The sequence below is a fragment of the Dipteris shenzhenensis genome, chromosome 19 (genome assembly GCF_047967505.1).
Source record: "Dipteris shenzhenensis isolate YYH24624 ecotype China chromosome 19, Dip_SZ_1.0, whole genome shotgun sequence".
Lineage (NCBI taxonomy): Eukaryota > Viridiplantae > Streptophyta > Polypodiopsida > Gleicheniales > Dipteridaceae > Dipteris > Dipteris shenzhenensis.
The window spans coordinates 1105570-1116041 of NC_141614.1; positions in this window are offsets into that span (position 1 = coordinate 1105570).

Genomic DNA, 10472 nt, shown 5'->3' on the forward strand with positions numbered 1-10472 from the left:
AACATGTCAAACATCTAGTCCAACTACTGTCACGAGTTTGGACACTATGAAAGAGATTGCCACAAGAAGCAGTACAACCAAGGCAGTCAATCTAGGCAGTAATCGAGGGAATTTTTGTAGTAGAGGAAATCGTTATGGTGAACATTCTAGTCACAGTCATTTTGCTGGCATGATAGTTGTCATTAGGCACCTATTACTGCCATTACCATGGGTGGTGGCCAATTGCTTGAGTGGAAGATACCATTTGTTACCACAAACAAAGAGCAGGCAATTATTTGAGTGCAAGCTACCACTTGCTACCACTAAGAGGGAGCAACAGAAACGCAGCACTTTCTACCACTTACTGCCACTAAATACTGCCACTAAACTAGAGCAATAGAAACACAGCCCTTGGTAGCACTTGCTACCAATTGCCACCAATAGCTATCAAATGCTACCACAAGTGACAATGCCAAGAGAGCTACCAATCCATTGAATCCATATGTGGTAGCTACCGCATGATTGTGCGATAGCTACCATGTAGTAGGCAATTATTTTAGTGGAAGCTACCATGTGCTGCCACTAAACGAGGCAATTTTTTTAGTGGAAGCCACCACTTGTTGCCACAGAGCGAGAACAGCCTTAACTCAGGAATACAATTTAGTTGGCAATCAGAAACAAAGTCACCTTTGAAGTGTGGTGACCAAAGAGTTTTCTATATATCTCCAAAGATGACCAGATTAAGCATCATTGGAGGGAACATGCTGCGCTCAAGAATGAAACCCTATTTAAAAATGTAAATTTGGAGATGCTTTCATCAGGTACATTGATTATTTGAGTGGAACCTACCACTTCCTGCCACTAAGCAAGGCAATTATTTTAGTGAAAGCTACCACTTGCTGCCACTAAGCGAGGCAACTATTCGAGTGGAAGCTACTACTTGCTGCCACCACTGAGTGAGAGCATCCATAACTCAGAAAGACAATTTAGTTGGTAATTAAGAACAAATTCAGCTTTGAAGTATGGTGACCAAAGGGTTTATCTCTACATCTCCAAAGGTGACTAGATTAAACATCATTGGATGGAACATGGTGCACTCAAGATTCAACGCTTGCTTTAAAAAATAACTTGCGAGATGCTTTCATCAGCTACATTGATTGAGTACGTGTTTTCACTCTATACATGGCACTTAATTCAAGTTACAGATATTCAATTTGCATGATAGAACAGTAGCTACTCGTGTGCTTGTTGGAGACACTAGCATAGTGGTACTTCCCAACAGCAACTACTTGCCACTAATAGAACAATGGTAGGTATTCTTTTGGTGGTACATACAACAACAAGAGAAGTATCCCTTTCATCCTTTTGCTTGTCATAGGTAAACTTGAAACTCCCTATCTATTAATGTTTTCCAATAACTTTAATGAGTACTAAACAAACTAATATGTTTAACTAGTACTAACAAACTAATATGTTTAATGTAGGTGGAGTTCTTTCTTGCTTTCAAGTAGAGCCACCCAGAGGTACAGATTCACCAAAGGGCCTTTGAGAAGTTGAAGCCTTACTTTGTGTGCAAGCTTAAGGATCGGTACACTTATTGTTGCATCACACGTGCAAATGTATTTTTTAAAGGATGTTGTAAACCACTTATGACAGGTCTCTTTTGGTGTGCATGGAGCAGAGTGCAATTGCAGATGTGAAATTTGTGGTTCAGGTGATAGTTGCAATGCAAGTGTGAAAACTTTCACAAGCGTAATTGTGCTCTAGGAATCTATCCTTTGCCCAAAAGAAATCTATGCTAGCTACCATGCCCTTAAGTGCTTGATGGGGCACTACTCTTCATGTGGAGTAGGAAAAATGGCATGTTGCCCAAGGGAGGAATCATTTACTACATGTACGGTGTCAGCAAAGATATTTGAGGACGTCCAACAATTTGGAACCACATTTGATGGGAAAAAAAAAGGAAAGTTATTTCATTCAAAGAGATGCAATGTAGGGAGCTTTTGGTAATGTTTAAGGACCATTTGAACAAGTTTATAATGCATAATTTTGTCTACAGATGGTAGGCAAAGCAATTCAAGGAGTGTCTTGTTCACTTCCCCAAAGAAGTGGTGGTATCTGTCATGGATTTTGCAAAAAACTACACTTTTAAAGAAAAAAATGAGATCCAATCCATGCATTGGCACTCCAACCAAGTTACAATCTTTGTTTCAATTATGTATGTGCATATTGTAGGCATCATCCACATACTGTCACTTTTATATATCCGATGATAGGATGCATGACACTCTCTTTGCTTAGCATTGCTTTATGCTCCATTATAATGGCTGAAAGGTCAAGGCATTTGGGTGTGGTCAGATGGAGTAGCCTCATAGTTCAAAGCAAAGAGGAATTTTTACTTCGTTGCTCGATATGGCACAATGATAGGAATGAAAATGACACATAATGTTTTTGGTTCAAGACATGGAAAGGGTGAACATGATGGTGCAGGGGCTATTCTTGAAAGGCATCTCACTCATGAGCAGCTAAAGCCAAATGGTGCAAAGCTCCCATGTGCAAAGGAAGTGGTGTTATTTCTAAGAGAGACATTGTCCGAAGGTACTAATACCACATACCCCTCAAAGGCTCGACCTGTTACCCAAGTGTTTTGGGAAATCAAGGAAGGTGATGTGGACAGAAGCCAGAATTGGGATTGTAAAGCTATGCCTAATTCGCATGAGTTACATTGTGTGTCAGGCTATTCTTTGACAAATGGAACAGCTTTAAGGTGCATGCAATTTTTGTGTGTGGAGTGGGTGTGAAGATTGTGGGAGAGAGGGAAGGAGTCTCACTTGCGGCTTTCTCACATGCACAATGGGGGAATACACACAAAGGTGGAGGCTGAAAATAGTTTTCCTCTTCTTAGTTGTGAAAGCCAAAAGAACTCAAGTACAAAGAAATAGAAGAACCCTATATGTGGGTCTCAAACCAAACTCAACTAACTAAGGTGGCATACTAATTGAGCCACAAACTAGAGTAGATAAGGATAGCTGTCATCCAGCTATTATTCATGGGCGGTGTACCAACCGCATCTCCAGCTAACAGGTCGGTGACATAAATGCACAACAGTCACCCTGGCATATCGCGAGTGGAGCTCGATATCTCAACACTCCCCCTCGAGCTCAATCCCAATTCCTGCACACCAAGCAGGTCTCTGAACTTGCGCAGCTTCTCTGCGCCCAATGCTTTCGTGAAGATATCAGCTACCTGATCCTCTGTGCTGACATAAACTAGGTCAATGAGACCTAGTAAAACCTTCTCCCGCACATAGTGATAATGCACCTCAATGTGCTTTGTTCTGGCATGAAAGACTGGGTTCTTTGCCAAATGTATACTACTCATGTTGTCACAATAAATGACAACTGGCCCATCTGTAGACTGATGCATATCATAGAGTAGCTTATGCAACCAAGCTACCTCACATGCAGCCATTGCTGCACCCCTGTACTCAGCCTCTGTGCTCGACAAGGCAACTGTAGGCTGTTTCTTGCTGCTCCAAGTGACTGCAGCACTCCCAAAAGAGAACACATATCCACTGGTAGATCGTCTATCAGAAATGCTACCAGCCCAATCAGCATCAGTGTATCCATGCAACTGTATCTAAACCCCAGCCTCATAAAATAGTCCATACTGCAATGTGGACTTCACATACCTGAGTATGCGTCTAGCCGCATCCAAATGCGGTTTCCTTGGAGCCTGCATAAACTGACTTACCAACCCAACAGCATAGCTCAAATCTGGCGTGGTAATAGTCATGTAAATCAAACTTCCTACTATGCGTCTGTACATAGTAGGGTCTTCCAGAAACTCACCTGCATTTGTGCTCAGCTTCACATTCTGCTCCAAAGGAACTGAAATAGGCTTACAGCCTGTCATCCCATATTTGGACAGCATGTCCAATCCATACTGCCTCTGCAAGAGCTGTATCCCACTTGGTGATCTAATCACCTCAATGCCCAAGAAATAACGCAGCTCTCCCAAATCCTTCATCTCAAACTTCTGCCTCAATAGCATTTTCACATGAAGGATATCTTCATCACTATCACCTGTGATGATCAAATCATCAACATAAATGACCAGCAGCATAATCCCTTTCTCTGTTTTTCTCACATAGAGTGAGAAATCTGCCTTGGAAATCTGAAAGCCAATAGTGACAAGATACTGTCCTATCTTGTCAGACCATGCTCTAGGTGCTTGCTTCAAGCCATACAAGGCTTTCTTCAACCTGCAAACAAACTCAGGATGAATAGCATGAACATAACCTGCTGGCTGCTCCATAAAGACCTCTTCTTGCAAATCACCATGCAAGAAGGCATTCTTTACATCCATCTGATGTAAAGACCATCCCTTTGATGCAACCATAGCAATGGCTGCTCTTACGGTTGCCATCCTTGCAACCGGGCTGAAAGTTTCTTCATAATCAATGCCATATGTCTGTGCATACCCCTTGACAACTAATCTTGCCTTGTATCTATTCACAGAACCATCTGCATTGTGCTTGATCTTATAAACCCACTTACAGCCAATTGCATTCTTGCCTTTAGGCAAAGGCACCAATTCCCATGTAGCATTAGCATCCAAGGCATCCATTTCTTCATCCATGGCTTTCTCCCATTTTTCATTTCCCATGACTTGCTCAAAAGAAGTGGGTTTTGGTTCCTGTATCACTTTGGCCATATAGGCATAGTGAATGGCTGTAAATCCATCATATTTCAGCCTATCCACAGGATACCTAACCCTGGTAGACCTGCGCAAAATAGGCTCACTTCCAGGTGCTCTCAAAACATCCCTGGTCTTCCTTACTCTAGGTGTAACAACAGAAGGAATACCCAACTCATCATCAATGCTCTGTTCTGAGCCACTGGATTCACCATCCACACAAGAGTGACCTGCATTCACATCATACATGGGCTGATCTACCTTCTCTTTCCCTTTTCGTGATACCTGCGTACCACTCTCTGCATTGCTTTGAGGGGATTCTCCTGATCTCAATCTGCCTGTCCATGGCGAAGTATGTGAACCACTGGTAGAGGACACTCCAGGTCCACTGATATTTTGTGATTGCTGTTGTGCATTCTATGCAGCATTACCATTTTGTGCATCTACATCAATCATCACATTTACTGGTTTATACCAGCTGCTCATCTCATCAAAAACATTATCTCTGCTCACTGTGAACTTACGTGTAGAAGGGTTATAGCATCTATACCCTTTCTGCTGCAGAGAATAACCAATAAAGATGCACTTCTCAGCTTTTGGATCCAACTTGGACCTCAGCTCATCTGGCACATGGACATAGGCAATGCAACCAAAAATCTTCAAATGAGAAATATCTGGTTTCCTACCAGTATACATCTCCTCTGGCGTCATGCCATGTATTGCTGCAGTGGGAGTCCTGTTCATTATATAGACTGCTGTAGCAACTGCTTCAGCCCAATAATAATCTGGTAGATCTTTTTCATTTAGCATAGCCCGAGATACCTCTCCAATATGCCTGTTTTTTCTTTCTGCAAATCCATTTCGCTGTGGGGTATGACTGCATGAATATTGCTGCTTTATACCATGTTCTTGCAAGAACCTTGCAAACTCATTTGAGAGGTACTCTCCCCCTCCATCTGACCTTAGGCATTTTATTTGCAGGCCTGTTTCTTTTTCAACCATAGCTTTGAAAGCTTTGAAGTGCCCAAACACTTCACTTTTCTTTTTCATAAAATACACCCACAGTTTTCTGCTGAAGTCATCAATAAATGTGACAAAATAGTGACAGCCTCCAATAGATGCAGCTTTTGTAGTCCACACATCAGAGTGGATTAATTCCAATGGTTTTTTACTCTCTTGAACATGCCTAGGAAAAGGTTTCCTTGCCTGTTTCCCAAATTGACACGCTTCACAAACCTTGTGCATTTCTGCAACCTTGAATTTAGGCAATCCTGCAACAATATTTTGGGCTTGCATTGATTTTAGTCGCTCTATATTAACATGACCAATGCGTTTGTGCCAGATATCAATATCTGCAACTACACCGGTCCCATGTGCAAACATTGCTGCACTCAATTCAGGCATGTCTGCATCCAACGTAAACATCCTGCCCTTCTTCTTTCCTTTTGCTATCAAGCGACCGTTATTTTTCATATCCTCAACAAAGCATCCATGAGGATTAAATCTAACCTGCAAGCCCTGCTCAACCATTTGACCAACAGAAACCAGGTTCTTGGTGATGTTCGGGACATGAAATACATCAGACAAGTATTTCTTTTTCCCATCCTGCATAGACAAAGGAATTTTGCCAATCTGCACAATAGGATGTGCAGTATCATCACCAGTCTCCACAAATCCTGGTTTTTTCATTTTTCTTGCATCCTGCATCCATTCAGCGTGACCTGTCATGTGGTTTGACGCACCCGAGTCAACATACCACACATCATTGCTTTCTTCTGCACTTGTTACAGAATTTGTCATATGCTGCACCATAAACAAATGCTTATTTCTGTCATCGCCCTGTCTACTAGAGGATGCATAATTGCCTTGCTGCAATTTTCCACTCATAATGTCATTCTGCTTTTTGTAGCAGTCTTTAGCCATATGACCCATTTTGCCACAATAGTAGCATTCAACATTGCTGTTTGCATTTTGGCTTCTCTGCCATCCACCACGGCCTCTTTGGCTCCCCTGCCTCTAGAGTTACCACGTCCTCCTGCATAGGACTGGTTTTCTTGCGTTTGCTGCATATTCTGATTTCTACCACGGCCTGCAGATCGGCCTCCTCTACCTCTGCCTCTACCTCTGCCAGCATTTGAGTAGAAGACAGTTTCTTTTGAAGTTCCTACTGAAGAAGATGCACCCCCATTTCTCTGCTCTTCAGAAATTAGAAGAGCAATCAACTCCTCAAAATCAGGAAAGTTTTCACGGACGGCAATGGATGTCTGGAACTGTGCATAATCCTTTCCTAGACCATTCAAGGTCATAGAAACCAAATCGTCATCATCCACTGGCGACCCAATGGAAGCAAGTGCATCTGCAATTTTCTTCACTTTCATGTGGTAGTCATTTATGCTCAAATTTTCTCTCTGCACATTGTGCAACTCCTGTTTGAGTTGCATTTTCCTGGCTTGCGTATTTGTGCTATACATTTTTGCCAAAGTATCCCATGCCTCCTTTAGCGTATTTGCATCCTGAATATGCACAATCATGGAGTCTGAAATACTGATAGACAGCCAGTACATAACTTTCCTGGCTCTCTCATGCCATCCTTTGAATGCCTGCATTTCCTGTTGACTAGGAACATTAGGAAGAACAGGTTCTTCTTCATTTCCTGTAATGAATTCCCAATAGCCTTTTCCCATCAAGAAATTCGTCATTCTAAACTTCCATGCTTGGAAGTTGTTCTTATCAAACTTTTCAGTGACAATCTGTGAAAGAGAATCAGATGCCATTACAGAACATTGCAAAATATTCTGTCACTGCAAAAAACACAGCTTTTCGCCTCACACGGGCAGATCTGCAAAACTGACGAAAGTGGTATTTCACCACACAGTCACTTCCTAGTGACGATTTTGCATCAATAGGCAATAGGCATGAATCTGCAACTCCCAATATCTCTGCACACAGGCATACGATGCAATTTCTGCGGCACCTTTCCACCGACTAGCCGCGCAGTGGTCGCACAGCAAAAAACAGGGCCTTTTTCTGAGTGCCTGCGAAGAACTTCCGCCTTCAAAATGGGCCCCGAAACGGCCTCGAATCAGAAAAATAAAGTCACTGAGGGCCTCGCCCTTCCCCTGTAGCATATACTGCGCTCTCGCCACATCGCGAAGGGCGTCTCAATCTGAAACAGTGCACTCCTGCACTTCTGGCTGTGCTACCTACAGAGATTTGCTCCCAAACTCGAAATAGGAAAGCAACACTGGTCCTCTTACCAGGACACCACGAACTTGGCTTGCTTTCTTGAGCTCCTTACCACGAACAAGGCTCTGATACTATGTGAAGATTGTGGGAGAGAGGGAAGGAGTCTCACTTGCGGCTTTCTCACATGCACAATGGGGGAATACACACAAAGGTGGAGGCTGAAAACAGTTTTCCTCTTCTTAGTTGTGAAAGCCAAAAGAACTCAAGTACAAAGAAATAGAAGAACCCTATATGTGGGTCTCAAACCAAACTCAACTAACTAAGGTGGCATACTAACTGAGCCACAAACTAGAGTAGATAAGGATAGCTGTCATCCAGCTATTATTCGTGGGTGGTGTACCAACCGCATCTCCAGCTAACAGGTCGGTGACATAAATGCACAACAGTCACCCTGGCATATCGCGAGTGGAGCTCGATATCTCAACAGTGGGAAGGACGTGTGAGAACATATGTATTGCCCTCTGAAGTGTATGAAGCTGTTTATAAAATCATTCCATTTGATATGTAGAATAAGCATTGTGTAATACAATGCTATCACATAATCCGAAAAGTTAGCTACCACCACAACAGAGAGCACAATGGTTGCCAAGTGGTAGCTACCAATAAGTGTTGTGCTCACTGCTATGATGGTAGCTACCTACAACTAGGCCACTAGCAACCACCTGGCATAAATTCAGCTCTCTATTATGATGGTATCCACTAGCTAGTTCATTGAGTGACTAACTCAAACCCCTTCCAAAAAAGCATGTACACAAACAATCCTAAGATTCTAGAATTCTCAATCTTTCAATCAATTGTGCATAACCATTCAACACACACTTTCTTCAAGAGAATATTAAAGACCACATTTTGATAGAATACTAAAAAAGCACCATTTATTCATGTATAAGTCAAAAATTTCCTTGGATCACATAGTCCCCAGAAGGGTGTATCAAAAAGCAATTACAAAAAGTATCAACAGATTGCAAGCTTTTTTGTTACATTGCTATATGACCCCAAGTCTTGCCAATGCTTCATTACATACGTGGACTCCATATCCTTTTCATTACAAGCATATTCTGCTGCACATATGCTCTTAGATATTCAACTTCTTTCCATTTAAGAAGCCATGGCAATAGAGCATTGGTGAGGAAGAAAGGGTCATGCTCATCATCCATTGGGTTGAGTGATGTCAGACAAATCATTAACCGAGATGAATTCAGCATGTTCTTGTACTTGGTGTCATCAACTAGCAACACCTCATATGTTCTCCACTCAGGTTGCTTTGCAATCAAGTCCTTCACATGTTTCATGAAGACTTGCTTGTTGTGATCCTTTTTGATCCAAGCCCAACACTCGTGCGAGTGTGAAAGATGCCTCCATGCAATTCTCCTATGATAGGATATCACTTCAAATACTTGGATGCAAGTTCTCAAAGCAATCTTCCAATGTGCGATGAATATTATTTTTCATGCAAGATGACCATAAGCATAGAATAAACTCGCTACTATAGCAAAAATGAACAAACTGCTCCACATCAGGTCGAACGATATAAGTGAAGGCATGGCTTTTGCAGAATTGCTTTTTTACATGGTGAACCTTATATTTAAGTACAGCTGCCTTGAAATCAACATTCTCCTTTATGCCCCAAATTTGTCTGTACCTTAGCAAAAGTAAACCATTCATATCTAGAACTAGCACTTTAGGGTCTGCAATGTGAATAGTCTTTTTGAGAGAAGCAAGTGCTGCCACACTTTGCTCCTGAATTTGATCAGCATTCGCAATATGAGCAAGTCTCCTTTCCACAACTGTAAGTGTGCCTCAAGGGGAATCCTGATCACTTCTTCTTGTTTACTCTTTGGTAAGATTTCTTGGGAATCTACAATAATTGCTTCAAGTTCATTCTTTGGCTGATATATAGTCGTGCCTCCCTCTCGTGTGCATGGTGGATCACACCCAACAGCCACAACTTTTATGGTATTGAGTACATCCCCACATTCACAAGGCATGCGTAAGCCAATTCTTGGTCCTAGTAAGAGTCTAGGACCATTGCCATGCCTCTCTGTCCCCATGGCAACTTCCAGGAAAATTCTATTGCAAAAAACTCTATGCCTTCCTCAACACTCCCCTCTTGTTCATTGCTTTGCTAATATGCATCCCTACCTTCCTCTTGTGAGCCATGTGTATCACACCCTACTGCTGTAGCTTTTATGGCACATAGTACATCTCTGGCTGCATGATGCAAGTTCAAGCCAAAACCATTGTCCTTGCAAGCATTTAGGAGCATTGCCATGCCCTTCACTCCCCATGGCAATTTTAAGGAATGCATTTTGGAAACTTGGACCAGCACACCGTCCAAGTTTGCGAGAGGCAGGGTAGCAAAAATTTTCTTCTTTGATCTTTGGAAACCTCACGAGGTAGATTTATCCCCTACCTCAACTGCCATACCCTTCATTTGGTGAGAGTTAGGAGGTGCCTCCATAGAGTGGAAAGCTACCCACATCTGTCACTTCAGCATCAGCTTTTCGGGTTCCATATATGCAAGTACGCTCTCAGGGAAAAATGCCCAA